The sequence below is a fragment of the Carettochelys insculpta genome, chromosome 4 (genome assembly GCF_033958435.1).
Source record: "Carettochelys insculpta isolate YL-2023 chromosome 4, ASM3395843v1, whole genome shotgun sequence".
In the NCBI taxonomy this organism is placed as follows: Eukaryota; Metazoa; Chordata; order Testudines; family Carettochelyidae; genus Carettochelys; species Carettochelys insculpta.
Window position 1 is genome coordinate 66721242 of NC_134140.1, and position 17275 is coordinate 66738516.

General features: G+C 45.1%; 1 long non-coding RNA gene across 1 annotated transcript in view; it reads left to right on the forward strand.

Annotated features, from left to right (window-relative positions):
- The window catches only part of LOC142012557 (uncharacterized), a 71158-nt gene that overhangs the window by 27041 nt on the left and 26842 nt on the right, over positions 1 to 17275 (forward strand). Inside the window, exons 2-4 of the long non-coding RNA XR_012645394.1 lie at positions 13639 to 13750; positions 14230 to 14355; positions 14694 to 14917. This is a non-coding gene — a long non-coding RNA (uncharacterized LOC142012557). The remainder of the gene's footprint in view (positions 1 to 13638; positions 13751 to 14229; positions 14356 to 14693; positions 14918 to 17275) is intronic.

Below are 17275 nucleotides of genomic sequence, written 5' to 3' on the forward strand. Positions count from 1 at the left end.
ACGTTTTTCTGATGAACTCTAGTCTGGGTATCTTTAAGTTTCCTCTATACTTGTACTGCTGAAAAAATACAAAGAAAAACATGCACGACTATCAACAATTTTCAAATCCTCTTCCCACCCCTTCTGCCCCCAAACATGGAGAAGGTTGTAATGAAACAAGCATCTCAGGCCATGTTTACACTATGGAGCTATTTCAAAATACTAAAGTATCCCAACATAGTAACTCTGCATCTAGGTAGCATGCCCCGTATTTCAAAATATTTTTCAAAATACTGGGCATTCTGTTTTGGTATGCCTCTACCCCTTGTCGTGAGAGGTGTAAGGGATGCCTAAAAATAGTGCTGTATTTTGGAATTTGGTGCTGTGTAGACAAGCACCAAATCCCAAAATAGCTTATTTTGAAATTGACTCAAAACAGGAGACACTATTTGCTTAGCACAAATTGTGTATCTTGTTTCAAGTTTGAGGAACAGTATAGACATAATCTCAGCCTCTAGATGCTTTCTTAAATTTCCCTGTTCCCAATTACGGGCTTGAATGAGGTCTAGATATCACTCTTGTTGCTTTGGTTGACACTTTTTTCTGGAACTGTATAATGATGGGGTGCCCTTGAAGATTTCAGCAGCTCTATTAGCTGCCTTTACTAGCACTGATGGCCAGGAGCTGACTCACTTGTGGTTACATACAGTAACAGGGCTGCTTTTGAGTGGATCTTTTCCTTCCTGGTTCAGTTAGGCCATAGAACTGTATTAGGGCAAAAGTCACCTAACGTGGGATACCTCTGTGTTCCATCTGCCTATGGGCCATACAAGATTATTGAGGGACTTGGGTTACAGTGTTTCAGGTTCTGAGAATAGGAAGTCCCAAGTTCTGCCCTTTGGGGACAGGTAGAGACATACTGACATTCCTTTCCTGGCCTGCAGAGATGAGGTATAGAGAAATCCTTGAATACTCATATGCTTTGTGAGAACAATTGCTTTCACCTGCATCATTTCAATGCTGGAATGCATATGCTTATGCCCAAGAGGGAGTATGTGTCTTGGTGAGTATTGATTTGTGTGACAAGATACTCAGTGTGTTGGAGACAGAAGACTAGATGAGGATGCTAGGAGATGTGTGCATGCACTGCTGGTGGAGTGGGGGTAGGAGGTGAATCAATAATGTGGTGGTGGTTGTGCGGGAACAGAACTCAAGTGTAACTCAGTCCTGATTTTCTATCAACACATGGAGAGGAATGTGGCCATGACTGCATCCTGCCCTAGAGAATGGTTCCCAGAGCTTGTCTCTCACCCACTCACTTCCCACTCATTTGTACGGTGAAGAAGGGGGACAACAACCACATCTGCAGCCTAAGGCTTGGCCATGATTCTAGTCTGCTCCTTTAGGGGCTAGTTAGGGCAGAAAGAGAGAGAGTTGTCAATAGCAGTGATTCTAGCTGAGGAGTTCTGACCAGAGTTCTACTCCAGCCCTGTACTGAGGGCAGCAGGCACAAAACCAGTGTATCCTAAACAAAACGTCTCCCAAATTAGATTTTTTCTGCTGCGCTCTGCCCTCAAACCTGGGAAAGGCTGGAGGGTAGGTGTTATGCCACTGGAGAAGAATTCTACCACATTAGCCACAATACTGCTATTTTAAATATATATCCAATTACCACTTTGGTGACTTTATTTGTACTCTTTCCCACTCTGCCCGTTAGCCTGTTGCTTAGATGGTCAGCAGTCATGACAGAGGACTTATTTCCTATTATGTCTGAAAAAAGTGTCTAGAACATTTTGGATGCTACCAGAAGTAAACAGGTTACAATAATAAGAAAATTTATCAGGGCTACAGCTGGGCTTCAGTCCTTTTTTGGAAGAATTGTAACAATAATTCTTTTGGGGTTTATGCTGTAACAACTCAGCTTAGGAATGGAAATCAGTAAACTTTCGATCTGAACAGTCAGTCTCTCAATAGTGTAATTTTAAAAAACATGGTAAGAACATTGGCCTACATTTCAATATTGCTTTAGTATAGACATGGTCACCTCTTCCTGTTAAAGATTTCCCTGTGGTTCTATTAGCAGAAGAAAATTTCCTAGGAACTTAGGCATCTAAAATATGAATCTTTTTACTGCAGTATTTTTCATCCCAAATTATCACAAAATGCTTTATAAATTGATATTCAAACAATATACTTATGAATGATATGAGAAAATACAGAAGAATAAAGATAATGGACTTCTAGATGGCAGTAAATTTAGAGGATTAAAGCAAAGCTGATCGGGAAAAAAGAGTTTAGGAGTTTTTTAAAGAGACATTATTAAAAGACACAAGAACAAACTATTTCAATGGGTAGAAAGGTAGGAAGTCTGGTAGAAGACTCTTCTACTCATTATCGAGTAGAAGACTGCTGTGGCTTAATCAGTAGATTTTTAATGACTAGAAAAATCAAAAAAGAATTGTACAAAAAGTGGAAATTAGATGAAATTATGAAGGATGTATCTTAAAAACCCAGAAGTGTATAGGGGCAAAATTAGAAAGACCAAAGCACAAAATGAGATTTAACTAGCTCAGGTTATCAAGCTAACAAAAAACACTTCGCAAATACTTTAGAAGAAAGAGAAGACTAAGACAGAGCAGGTCTAATACTCAATGAGGAAAGAAAGAGACAATGGAAAAGGATAAACAACAAAGGCTGAAATGTTTAATGCTTCTTTTGCTTCAGTTTTCACCAAGAAGGTTAGCAGAGATCACACCTCTAGAAAGTTAACATCAGTGTAAATGCAGTAGGATCTGAGTCTAAAATAAGGAAGGAACAAGTTAAGTATTACTTGGAGCTTGTCTCACTTACAATAACATAGCATTGCCCAAGTGCTTAGTGAAGATTCTACTAACACCAAAGAGGAAGCTTCTCCTGTCGGCATAGGTACTCCATCTCCTTGAGAGGGAGCAGTGATGTTGATAGGAGAAGACGACTGTTTACATTGGGATTCTGATTAATATAACTGCATCATATTAACTGACATAATTATACCAATATACATGAATAGACCAGGGATGAGACAAGTTAAATTTGTTCAAGTTAGACTGTTAATCAGGAACTGATTAAATGTACCCTAGAATACTTAAGGAACTAGCTGAAGAGGTCTGATCCATTTGCAATTACCTTTAACAGCTCTTGGAGATGAGAGAGATTCCAGTGAACTGGAAAAGGGCAAAAGTAGTGTCTTTCTATAAAAAAGGGAATAACAACAACCCAGGAAAATAGGACACATTCAAAATACTACATTTAGGCAGGACCAAGCAATTGCACTAATAAAAATGGGAAATGATTACCTTGGAAAGAATACTGCAGGAAAGAATATGGGCGTTATAATGGATCACAAACTAAATTTTAAAATAAAAGTAAAAACAGGTTGCTCTGGAAGTTCCTTTCAATATTCAAATGTTTGCCGAGCTTAACAATTTTACTTACAAATGTTTCATTACTAAACGAAGTAATATCATCAGTGCCTAGGAAGAGATCTTCTAAAACTGGTCTTTATACAGTCCTTTTACATAGTCCTAATCAATGATTAGTTCTTAATTGGTTACTCATGCCTTCCAATTTAAGACTATTACCAGTGACCACATTCTCATGACTTCTTCTTCTTTTATTATCTCTTGATCTCATAGCATAAAACATCAGGTCCAAGTCAATATGCCGGTTAATTGCATCATTTCCAGAAAACCACACCTCCAAAAATTCTCTTCCCTGCCTAGATCCAGCTTGTCCTACCACCTTCACGTTATTACAGTCAAATTTATGGCCAGCGTTATCTTCATGCAATGAAAGCAATGATAAGAGATCATGCCGTTTTACAGCCATTTGATGTTCGTATATATGTGTACTTAACTTCCTTCTGGTTTGTCCAACATAATGTTTGGAACAATTTGAGCATTGGATTTTATAAATCACTTTAGTTTTACAAGTATGTTCAACAGAGTCTTTTGGTTTAGATAAGATGTTCCTCAATGTATTTGTCGGTCTGTGTGCAACTTTAATTCCAAACAGCTCTAATAACCTCAATGTCATTTCAGAGATATTTCTAACGTACGGTAATCCTATTCTTTTAGCTGAAGATTCTGTGGTTATAGGTTTTTGATTTTTATATAAACACCTTCTAATAAAATTCATTGAATAACCATTCAACTTAGATACATAATTAAGGTACTTCTCTTCCACTTCATGTAGCAAGTTCGTACTACACTGTGTATTAACTCTACCAAAGAGGGTTCTAACACAGCTTCTTTTATATGATCGCTAAAAAAAGTTAAGAATTTGGTCCGTATGTGTCTCTTTTACATATACCAATGTTTCAAGGTGCCCCGTTTAACTGCAATTAACTAATACATCAAGAAACGGGAGTTTTGGTTGCACTCTTTTTCAATAGTGAACACAATACTCTTAATTATTTCATTTAAAATGCTATGCGCGCATTCTATATCAGTACGTTTAATGACAACAAATGTGTCATCGACATAAGGTATCCAAATACTTGGTCTAATTATTGGTAGCATAATTTGTTCCAGGTGTTGCATTACCACTTCTGCAATTAACCCTGAGAGCGGCGATCCCATTGGAGTCCCTTTAATTTGCTTATATATCTGTCCATGAAACTTAAAGTTGGTACTGAGGCATAAGTTTACAAGATCCATTATAGAATCATAATTAATAGTTTGTGCTAGATGGGACTCATCAGTCTTGAAAAGTTCCTTTAGCATTTGCTTAGCTAACTGCAAATCAATTGATGTAAACAACGCAGTAACATCAAAAGATACCATTAATTCATCAGCTTCAATCCGATTACCTCTAATTTTTGACAGAAATTATATAGAGGATGTAATTGAATATGGATCTGGGCAGGGAAGAGACTTTTTGGAGGTGTGGTTTTCTGGAAATGATGCACTTAACTAATAAGGTGTCTATTAATGGAGTACTGTGTCCAGTTCTGGGCACCACACATTAGGAAAGATGCGGACAAATCAGAGAAAGCCTGGAAAAGAGCAACAAAAATAATTTAATGTTTAGAAACCATGACCTATGAGGAAAGATTGAAAAAAAATGGTTTGTTTAGTCTTCAGAAAGAAGATTGAGGGAGACTGGACAAATATTCAAGTATGTAAAAGGTTGTTAGAAAGAGGAGGGTAGCAAATTGTTTTCTTTATCCACTGAGGAGAGGACAAGAAATAATGGGCTTAAATTGCAACAAGGAAGATTCAGGTTAGACATTAGAAAGAACTTCCTAACTGGAAGGGTGGCTAAGCACAGGCACAAATTACCTAGGGATAGGATGGAATCTCTGTCTAACTGTTCTTAAAAACCTGCAGTGACAAACACCTGTCATGGATGGTCTATATCAGTCTTTCTCAAACATGTTTTTTTTTAAAAGTACCCCTTTTTCAAAAAAAAAACCCAAAAAACCAAAAAACAAAAGCTCTAAGAGGCCCTAAACTTCTTTCACGCACCACTAGTTGACAAACATGGTCCTAAGGTAACCTGAGCTCTCGAAACAAGTTCCATTCAACCTTTCCAGATTACTGTACGCTTTCCAGGAGTCAGAGTTGTTTTGCACACCACCAAGTTACACCTCACTTGAAAACTACTTACATACAAAAACTTGCAAAAATATCACAGAAGACTACTACTGAAAACTTATTCTCTTTCTACCATCTTCTTAACAAATAAATGAATTGGAATAGAAATATTATACTTACATTTCAGGGTGAGGCATATGAAGCAGTAGAAACAAGTCACTGTCTGAATGAATGTTTAGATTGTACTGACTTTACTAGTGTGTTTGTGTAGCCTGTTGTAGAACTAGACAAACATCTAGATGAGCTGACATACCTCCTGGAAGACCTTGGTGTACATCCAAGGGTATGTGCACCCCTGGCTGATGAACACTGGTCTAGATAATACTTAGTCCTGTCTCACTGCAGGGGGCTGGACTAGATGACCTATCAAAGTTCCCTCTCATCTTTCATTTCTATTACTTTACCCGCCACTACTTATACGTAGTCGCCTTCCGAGTGGAAGCACAACAGTGACAGGCTGCATAACAGTTTAAGATAGGATAAATGCCTAAATCCATCAGAAAGCATTTCTGACAGTGTTATAGCCCAGAGGAATGTCATACTTCACAACACTGGAGCTTTACTGAGTGACCCATAGAAGACCGAAAAAGTTAGAACAGGACAGAGTATTTTAGCTTGCATAGTAAGTAGTCTTAGAGGGGGTAGCCATTTTACTCTGTAGCTTCACAAATAGCAAGCAGTCCTGTAGCACCTTGCAGCCTAACAAATTTACTAAGTCATGAGCTTTCATGGGTAATATCCCACTTCTTCAGATAATCATTATTTTACCTTGGTTATCCCAAATATAATACACGAACAGGAGATTATCCAGAAGGTAACAAATATGGAAAATATGGTTTTAGCTGCAAGTAAAAATGATTTATTAACTAATTCCTCAGGCACTCCTATTATTTAAAATTGCTCAGTCAAAAACAATTATTTGAATGTGTGCAAAACATATTATAATAAACTAAAAATTGTGGTTATAGACAATTAATTATTAGCTAACATTCAAAAGAGAACCTCCAGAAGAACTGTAGAAATTATGAGGCATATGTGAACCGTAATTAAAGTGTCCATGAATTGTAGGTGAAGAGATGAAGTACGGAAAAGAAACAAATGTACAATTTGAAGAATTCAGATAACTGCAATGACAGCAGAGTGTCAGGTACTCAGTCTTTAAGAGAAAAATCCTTTTCTGCTTTGACTAATAAGCCGTGTCTACACGTGCACGCTACTTCGAAGTAGCGGCACTAACTTCGAAATAGCGCCCATCACGGCTACACGTGTCGGGCGCTATTTCGAAGTTAACATCGACGTTAGGCGGCGAGACGTCGAAGCCGCTAACCCCATGAGGGGATAGGAATAGCGCCCTACTTCGACGTTCAACGTCGAAGTAGGGACTGTGTAGTCGTTGCGCGTCCCGCAACATCGAAATTGCGGGGTCCGCCATGGCGGCCACCAGCTGAGGGGTTGAAAGACGCCCTCTCTCCAGCCCCTGCGGGGCTCTATGGTCATCGTGTGCAGCAGCCCTTAGCCCAGGGCTTCTGGCTGCTGCTGCCGCAGCTGGGGATCCATGCTGCATGCACAGGGTCTGCAACCAGTTGTTGGCTCTGTGGATCTTGTGTTGTTTAGTGCAACTGTGTCTGGGAGGGGCCCTTTAAGGGAGCGGCTTGCTGTTGAGTCCGCCCTGTGACCCTGTCTGCAGCTGTGCCTGGCACCCTTATTTCGATGTGTGCTACTTTGGCGTGTAGACGTTCCCTCGCTGCGCCTATTTCGATGTGGTGCTGCGCAACGTCGAAGTTGAACGTCGACGTTGCCAGCCCTGGAGGACGTGTAGACGTTATTCATTGAAATAGCCTATTTCGATGTCACTATATCGAAATAAGCTACTTCGAAGTAGGCTTCACATGTAGACGTAGCCATAGAGAGGCAGTGAATCTCATACATGGAAGCCAAAATTCTAATGTTTTTATCAGTGCTTCAAGTAGTTGGGCCAACTTTATCATTATCATAAACGCGTGCAACTCCATCATATTCAGTGGAGTTGCGTGCTCTTACCTTAGAGGCAACGTTGACTTTGTGTTCATTGGGGGCGGTGGGGACCCTGAAAAAGAGTAAATATTTAAGTAAAAGGACTGTGCAGTAGGGGAAAGCATGCAGAACTGAGAAAGGGAATCTTCAATCTAAAATGCAATAGCTGCAGGGACTCCTTGGAAGTGACTGTGGCTGCCTATGTGGAGCAGACAATGTAGGTCAGCATTCTTTCCACTCCCTACCTCACTCTGGTTTGAGTGACTGATGCATACACACTTTCCATCAATAGCTTTGTCTGCCCATGACATCCTTTCCACAGGTGAGCATAGTCAGCTGCCAGAATAATCAGTTTTATGCCATGGTGGGGTGAACAGTCTCCTCAATCAGAAGGTCTCCACTTCTCCCACTGGCGAAGTGAGATCATGGCTTTTCTGGTGTTTTTCATACCTTGCATGCTCCCCCATTTTGCATGGAGGGGTGGGAATCGCAGGCTTTTGTAATGCATAAAGGACTTCTTTATATGGCCAAAGTTCTATGAGATCTATTCATCTCATGGTATTTTATTTCTTGGATTGTAGAAGTGCTATGTGAAAAATCAGAGTAGGGTGAATACATATAGGTCACGTCTACGCTACAAAATAACTTTGAAGATGCTTATTTTCAAAGTATAACTTTGAAGAAAGCAACTTCAAAGTAGAGCGTCTACACACAAAAAGCATCCTGCCTACCTTCGAAGTTGGCACCCTCCTACTTCAAAGTAAAACATCTACACACAATAGCTCCTACTCTGAAGTAACAGGCCAGGAAATGATGCAAGCAGGGGGTTGCATGGCTGACAAGCCCTTCCAGGCGAGCAGCCAGCTGCCCCCTTAAAGGGCCCCTCCCTACACACCCACCCTGCATGTGCTCAAGGCTGCCAGTCTGCAGATAGTGGCAGAGCACACACTGTGGAGAAAAGCTGGAGACCATGCCCACTCACACCCTCCCTGAGGACGATGTCCTCTCCACTCTGGCCACTGCCAGTGGGCCTTCACCACAAGCACTGAGTGGTGAGACCGACTGGTACTGGAGTACTAGGACAATGAGTGGTGGCTGAGGATCTTCAGGATGATCCACCAGACATTTGAGGACCTCTGCCACTGGCTTGCCCCAGTCCTCCAGCACCAGGACACATGGATGAGGCCAGCACTCCCAGCACAGAAGAGGGTGGCCATCACACTCTGGAGGCTGACCGCCCGCCAGCCACCAGTCCATCGGCCACCAATTTGGAGTCAGCAAGGCCATTGTCGGAGCGGTGCTGATCGAGGTAAATCCGGCCCCCACCACAGAAATGCCCTAGCGAGGGGGATACTAGGCAGGGGACAGGGGGAAGGGGCACTGGTGAGAAGGGGGCAGGGGGCCCTTGGCGGGGAGTGGGGAGGGAACAGGGGAAAGGGGGGGCCTCCTGGTCAGGCATTTATGAACATGTCTTCCTTTTCCCGCACCCCAGCAGGTCATCTGAGCCATCAACCTGGTGCTCCTGCAGCACATCATCACGCTGGGGGACTTAGATGCCGCCCTCACCAGGTTCACGGACCTGTGCTTCCCCTATTGTTTCAGAGCCTTGGATGGGATGCACGTGATAATCTGAGCTCCAGATCTCAGCGGGGGCACCTACATTATCAGGAAGGGGTACCACTCGGTAGTACTTCAGGCCCTGGTGGATACAAGGGGCCATTTTCTGGATGTGTGTGTGGGGTGGCTGGGGGCCCATGATGCCTAGGTGTTCCAGAACTCAAGGCTGGGATGCCGGATGTTCTCCTGTGGGAGCTCCTGCTTGAGGACACCATGGCTACGTCTACACATGCACGCTACATCGAAATAATCTATTTCGATGAATAATGTCTACACATCCTCCAGGGCTCGCAACATCGACGTTCAACTTTGACGTTGGGCAGCACCACATCGAAATAGGCGCTGCGAGGGAACGTCTACACGCCAAAGTAGCACACATCAAAATAAGGGTGCCAGGAACAGCTGCAGACAGGGTCACAGGGCAGACTCAACAGCAAGCCACTCCCTTAAAGGGCCCCTCCCAGACACAGCTGCACTAAACAACACAAGATCCACAGAGCCGACAACTGGTTGCAGACCCTATGCATGCAGCATGGATCCCCAGCTGCGGCAGCAGCAGCCAGAAGCCCTGGGCTAAGGGCTGCGGCACACGATGACCATAGAGCCCCGCAGGGGCCGGAGAGAGAGCGTCTCTCAACTCCTCAGCTGATGGCCGCCATGGCAGACCCCACTATTTCGATGGTGCGGGACGCAGATTGTCTACACGTGCCCTACTTGGACGTTCAACTTCGAAGTAGGGCGCTATTCCCATCCCCTCATGGGGTTAGCGACTTCGACGTCTCGCCACCTAATGTCGATTTCAACTTCGAAATAGCGCCCAACATGTGTAGCCGTGACGGGCGCTATTTCGAAGTTGGCGCCGCTACTTCAAAGTCGCGTGCATGTGTAGACACGGCCCATGATGCCCTCCAGCATTGTGGCTGACGCTGCATACACACTGCACCTGTGGCTCATGTGGCCCTATACCAGATGCACCATGCCAGCCCAGGACACCTTTAATGGTTGCCTCAACCATTCCAGTGGCACAGTAGAGCAGGCATTTGGGATGTGAAGGGGAGGTTTGGCAGCCTCCTCACCAGGTTGGATATCAGCTTCCCAAACATCCCCTTGGTCGTTGCTGCCTGCTGTGCTCTCCATAACCTTGTGGAGAGGCAGCAGGAAGCCCTTTATCCAGGGCCAGTCCACGAACCCGAGGGCCAGCTACGAACAGACATCCACTACCCCATGCTGAGAGGCCTAGAGGGATGGGGTCAGAGTCCCACAGGCCTTGTGCCAGGCCTTCACACAGGGCTGGGCCTGCCCTGACCCTCCCAGTCACACTCCACACCACAGGCCCCCCCTACTTCCCCACCCCTCATGTTCCCCCACCAAATGTACCCCCCCATGCCCCCCCTCTACACTCTCCCACCATGCACCAGGGACAGAGGGTTAGGGTAGGAACAATGAACTTTACTTTGCACAATAAATGTAATTGGACAACAAAACAAAACAATGCATGAAACTATTTAAAATGCACAGGGAGAATGTTCCACAGGAGGGAGGTGGGGGTCTATGTGCAGAGACTGAACTGGGAGAGGAGCTGGGATGTGAGACGTGTCAGTCGCCCAGGGGCATGGGGGGCTGGGAGCCACAGAAGCATGACTGCCCCTGCTGCTCCAGGGCTGGGGCCCCCTGCAGGGCTGAGACGAGGCCGGGACCCCGGGAGGTAGGGGTGGGGGTGCCATGGGATCAGCCTCTGCAGAGTGTGTGGGGGGCCCACTGGAGGGGGCCAGGTAAGCCCAACCAGGCCAGCAGCCACTGAGCCAGCTCAGCATGGGTGGCTGGTGACTGGTCCACCACGCAGTGAGCAGCTGTGGTGGGGGAAGCTGCTGCCAGAGGGTCAGCTACCAAAGTGGTGGCTGCTGGAGGGGCTGCAAGCTGGGCCGGCGAGGGGGAGGGAGGTTGGATGCGGCTCATGGCCAAGGCATCAAGACTGTTGGCCAGCTGCACCCACACAGCCCGCTCCAATGCCAGCGAGTCCTGGAGCAGCCCAGTCACCTCTTGCACGACTGCCCAATTCGCACCTGCCTCCTTGTCCCTCCAGCGTCATCTCCAGGAAGCCTGGCCACAGTTGTGGGGGGATGCAGGCGGGGCCAATGGGGTGGCCTCCCTGCCCCCTGCAGCTGTGGCCTGCTCCAGTGGGCCATGCTGACTTCCCGATGAGGGACCTGTGGAGACAGAAGGGGGCAGGGGCACAGCCCATGAGTCCTGGGTCCCAACCCCAGGGGGCGAGGGCCCCTTCTCTGCTTGTCCCCACCCCATTCCTTGGCCATCCAATAGCTCATAAGCCTCATGGGATCCCGGGTGCATAGAGGTTCCCACCTGGTGAGGGTTGGCCTGTGTTCCCTCCCCCTCCCCATCCCCAGGCATGTGGGCTGCAGGGTTTTTCCAAGAGTGGCTACATTCCCGGCCCTTGTGACATCCCACTTGCCCCATACATACCAGCTGCAACCTCCTGCAGCTCGGGCAAGGTGAGGCTCGATGAGACTCATCTGGGATGTCCCATTTCTGGAGCCCTCATCATCACCCTCAGTCTTGGTGGGCCAGTCCCCACATTGGAGAGGTGCCCGCCTCCCCATCGCTGTCCACGGGGCGGGGGGTGGGGCGCAGAGGCAGCAATGTCAACAAGATGCTCCAGGGTGGCTGCCTCCCTCGGCCCCACAAGCCTGTGCAGCTCCCTATTGTGAGGGCAGTGCTTGGGCCATGCCCCCAACTGGCGGACAGTGTCATGGGCTTTGCAGTAAGCCTGCCTCAGCTCCTTGACCTTTATCCTGACACTTCTACCAGTGTGATCAGGGTGACCTCAGGTGGCGAGGCTGCTCACCAGCTCACTGAAGGCCTCGGTGTTGTGATGATAAGTGCAGGTTTGCTGAAGGACTCCTCCTTCCCCCACAGAGCGAGGAGGTCTTTCCGCTCCCCCTTGGACCAGAAGGGTCCTCTCCCAGCATGACCCTTGCCTGGGTGCTGTGAGCCCTTGGACTTTTCGTCTGGGACCCCCTGGGGAGCAGAGGGGTCCAGGTGTGCTGCCATGGTGGCCAGGGGATGCGGAAGCTGGCTGGTGCTTTGAGCAGGAACAGTCTGAGGGTGAGCTTGTGTTGTCCCTATTTGTGACATGGGCTCAGCTTCTCCTGCCTGGGGTTGCCAGGCAGCCACTTCCTTTAAGGTGGCAGGCAGGAACCATAGAGTCCTGCCTGGACTGGCCAGAGCATCTCCATCTTCTGGGGGGGGAGCCACCTCTGTGGTGGACCCCTTACTTTGAAGTAGGGAGTGCAGAACGTCTACATACACCCTACTTTGAAGTTAAACTTCCAAGTAGGGCACTACTGCATTCCAGGAATGGAGTGGTGACTTCAAAGTTAGCCTCCCTTACTTCCAAGTTACCTTTGAAGTAAGGAAAAGTGTGCATGGCTGCTCTGTGGGCTATTTTGAACTAGCCCCTTACTTTGAAGTTAACTTCGAAGTAAGTTTGTAGTGTAGACACAGCCATAGATAGGTATATGTATGATTTGCTTCGTAATCATTCATTTGAGGGCATCAGTCATGTTTCAATTATAGCCATATCTCAAAAGATTATCTGAGATTTTTTTTTCCAATAACTAGAAATTTTTGTCTTCAATGACTGCTCTTTATTTCAACTTCCTTCTGTCTGATTTGGATTGTTCTTACTCTAAAGCTATGATATTACTTGCACATTACTTATCCTTGTATACAGTTGTTGGAAAACAGATCTTTTTAAAAGAAACCTTTAATACTGACCCCTAAAAAAGCCTGAACTTCAGCTTTTAATGAGAAAATCCATGCGGCTGTACATACAAAAAAACACTCTAATGTTCTTTAACCTTGTGTCATTTGGACTGGCCTTTCTAAACATCCACATTGCAGTAAGTGGCCCATTAGCATTACATAGGGGAAGAATCCATTTAAAAAAATTAAACCAAACACAATGTCCTTTGCCCTGGTGTTTGTACTGATGTTACAGCCACTTCTCTAAATGGAAGCTCTTCAGCAGATCATCTTGCTCCAACTTTTGGCTAACGCAGACTCCAGACATTGTTTACACAATAGTAATCAACATGGTAAATTTAGAATATACTAGAATAAATGATGAAACATTTTCTGCCTTGGGATAAAGATAACATGATGGTAGAGGCCCTGGCTATCTCTTAAGAGGAGGAAATTGATAAACAGACATTTTTTCCTCCAGGCTACCATTGTAGATTTTCTTTTTCATCTGGGATTTGTAAGAGAAGAAGATGAGACATGTGGATCTCATGAACTATGAAGCTAAAAATGGAAGCACGTGTTTCAGACTGTTTTCTTCATATTTCAAGTTGGACTCCTTTCTCTTCTCCAGAAAGTTTGGAAGTAAACAAGGCCCTGTCTGTGAGCAAAGCAGCATAATTTGAGATGGATACGACAACGTCATGGACAGGAAGGCTGACGGACTTGCAGTGCTCCTGATCAAGGTCAGGAGGGCACCTCAATGTCCCAGATGGGGGCGGAACCTCAGGCAGAATGGGCAAGGCTGGGGAGCAGCCAGGCCTTAGCACTTCACAGAGTGCACCGCACAACACTCCAGCGGCGATTAAAAGAGCTTGGGGCTCCAGCTGCTGCTGCCATTGTGGCAGCTGCATTGCCCAGGAGCTGCAAACCATTTGAATCTCTGGGGATTGGGGCCGTTACACCCTTTGTCCCTTCCTGCTCCCTGCCCCACAGCCCTAGTTATGTAGCATGTCTGCTCCCAAATCAAATCCCAGGATAAAGTGCCTGCTGAAAAACAAGGTCCTGTTGTGTTTGGGACATGATGCAGGACTGCAAGACCCTCTGCAAGACCCTCCGCTTTACAAAAGCATTTCTACCATAACCAAATGAATGGGGGAAACACAGACATATGTACTCAAAAGCTCCTCCAGATGTGTAACTTAAGCAGTTTTTCTTCTTCCAGGGATGAGAGAAGCATTATGAAGTTTACTAGCTGCCTCATCATATGCTCTGCCGTCGAGATGAGGACCAGTAAAATAGATACAGAGAAAGTCTTATAATACAGCTGGGATTCACACAGACACTGCAGGTAGGTCTCACGTTGGACAAATGGGAAAAATCACATAGCTATTTTCATTTTTTTTAAACAAAAAAAAAAAAAAAAAAAAAGAGGAGCCAGTACTTAGCTGACCCCCCCGCCCACCACCAACTCCAGCCAGTCCTTCAGCTGGGGCTGCTGAGGTTCAGGTATTCAGTACTGGCAGGTACTGGCACCAAAAATGCCAGGCTGTTATTCAGTACTGGCTATTTTATTTCATTTACTATTTCTATCCTAAAACATACACAACCCTTGCCGTCCAGAAATGGGATTCATTATTTTCATTCATGATTTTCTTAACTATTTCCTTACTTATATACCTACTCTAGGTCTGTTTCCCTCAACGCCACTCAGTTGCAATGGGAGTAGGACAGAGGACCTGAGGTGGGAAAAAAAAGAAAGAGTACAGAGATCTCTACCAGAAAATCAAGATGACTGAATGCCCTGCTGCAGAGTAGGAGCCCAGAGACTTGGTGCAGTCTCTGAGAAATTGTTCTTGTCATCTTCCTCATACTGGCTATCATGGGATTAGAAAGCAGGAACTCTTCCAGTGGTAAGTCAAGCAGCAGGTGAAGGTTAACACTTTTATTAACTAAATATTAGGCTACAACCTAATTATTCAGTTTCTCTGGTTTCTGGACAAGTACACTATGCAAATTTTCATATTATTCCAGCATTTTGCACTTGCCACAAATGTCCTGTAGGTTACAACATACCCAGATTATTCTTTTAAACTTTTCAAAGGTGTATTATATTGCACCCCAACTCTGGGGAAGTTTCTTAAATCTGATTTCTGGGAGACCAAGTGCTTTTCTAATGTCCATTTTGAGGAACTATCGGCCCCAACTCAGCATAGCACTTAAATGAATGCTTAATTTTAAACATTTGAGGAATCCCATAATCCCAATTCAGCAAAACATTTTTAAGCACTTGCTTCAATTTTCTTGAAGTCAATGTGCCCAAGACACAATAACCTCACTGTCTTAGTCTCTTTGACTTCGGTAGCATTTAAGAATCCGAGTAAGTGGTTTGCTGAACTGGTCTTCATACTTTATTATATCAGAGGTAAGCAGCTGTGTGAAGCCAGATGATTGGAGCCATTACCCATCTTTTGAATGGTTGTTCTGCCTTCTGAAAATTGTGAAGATGATGAGCTGAGAGTTAGTGCTGTGTCTGCATGAGGGAGTTTTACATTTCACATTCGCAACGTGTAAATCCAGACATAATGAGGGTACAACTCCACTTAGGTGTTGATCTTCCAGAATGTTCATGGCAGGACTCAGGATACCACACCCACACAGCTGTGAAGAACTGAGATCATACACAGCCAGCACATAATAGTATCTGTGACTTTTATTCCTGAAAGCAACACTATGTAGTCTTGGTATCATCAGAGTGATGTGCGTCACATCCCCAATTCCCAACACTCAGAGAGCAGAATTATTTTATGTTATGGTACAATGGTTCTTGCCTGGTTTCTGACTGTTTTTGCATGACTACCAGAAAGGTGATTTATTGAATTGCTCCATGCTTCATAGTAGTAAGACAGACGTCAAGTTGTATCACCAATAGTCTTCTGAAATGGCCTGAAATGTCTAAGGCAGCAATGATGTGACTAGCACAGAAATTTCTGTTGTGGATTTGCCTCTCCAGATTTCCCTTCAGCACATGAGAGAGAGATGCAGGGTGGCTTCAGACGTAAGCCTCTACACCTTTGAATAACACGGGGAACAGAAGGTTCCATCATGGTTCATAGCCCTGTTAAGGGGGCTCTTGGCACCTTCTCCAACTGCATTTTGGTTAGCTCATCCTTTTTCTGAACTGCTTCATTATATACAAACCTGTCATGGTTGGATGTAGTATGGCAGTCTCCTTGCTAGCTTTTCTAATCCAGTGTCCCCATACACAGCACTTCCCTTTTTCCTATATCCCTGTATTTATGCGCCTGTCCTTTAAACCTCCTATCTCAGCCTCTCCAAAATCCTCATCAAAATCTGTCTCATTCTCTTTTTTTCTGCTCCTTCACTGTGGCCCTGAATACACCAGAGCATTTTAGGAAATAAATCCCAGCCCTGGGAACTCTTGTGATAAACATTTCCAGTGTTCTTAGAACACCTGTCAGTTAATTGCTGGATGCTTGTCATGTCACCACAAGGTGGGAGGGACAGACAGAGACAAAGGACCACCATTCCAGGCATAGCTGCTAAGATTTTGTTTCCCAGCTGGTAGTTCTGTTGTTGCTATGGCATCAGAGGCAGTGTGGTACCAACATGGCTGATACCCTCCACCTGCCCATCAGGACAACAGTGTCAGAAGAGCTTGAGCTGCTAATACTGCTGGTGGTTGGGAGATGAGGGGAGACCTTCCTCCAGAGCTCCTTACCTGCTGATGAGGAGGGAGAAGAGGTGCCCAGGAGCTGGCACTGGAGGCAACAATGACTTGGAAATGAAGTTGCCACCGCCCACCCTTTTTTATTGCACAGCTTCTGCAGACCCCACCCAGGAGCCCAGACTCCACCACCACCTCATAGTTATGCCTGAGGCAGCACAAGGTGGGATTGGCTCAGACCCTCCCAGTCATCTGACTGAAAAGTGTTCACAACCATATTTAAAGATCAGCAGCAGTAGTAGTAGTACTGTAACATAGGCAGATCTTCATTTAAAGACAGCAACAAACATGGTTGCGGGCACCTTAATAAAAAAAAAAAAGATATAATGGAGAGACGAGCGGGCTTCGGTTTTACCTCACCCACTTTATTTCTTTAACATGCTGGGACTGACACAGTTACAATGACACTGTGTAAAAACAACACACAGCGAACAGATTTATTAAACTCCGAAGTGAGTCAAAAATTTTTTTCTCTCAGTTAAATGCACCAAATCCAAGAAAGAGAAATCATTTAAGAGAGGTC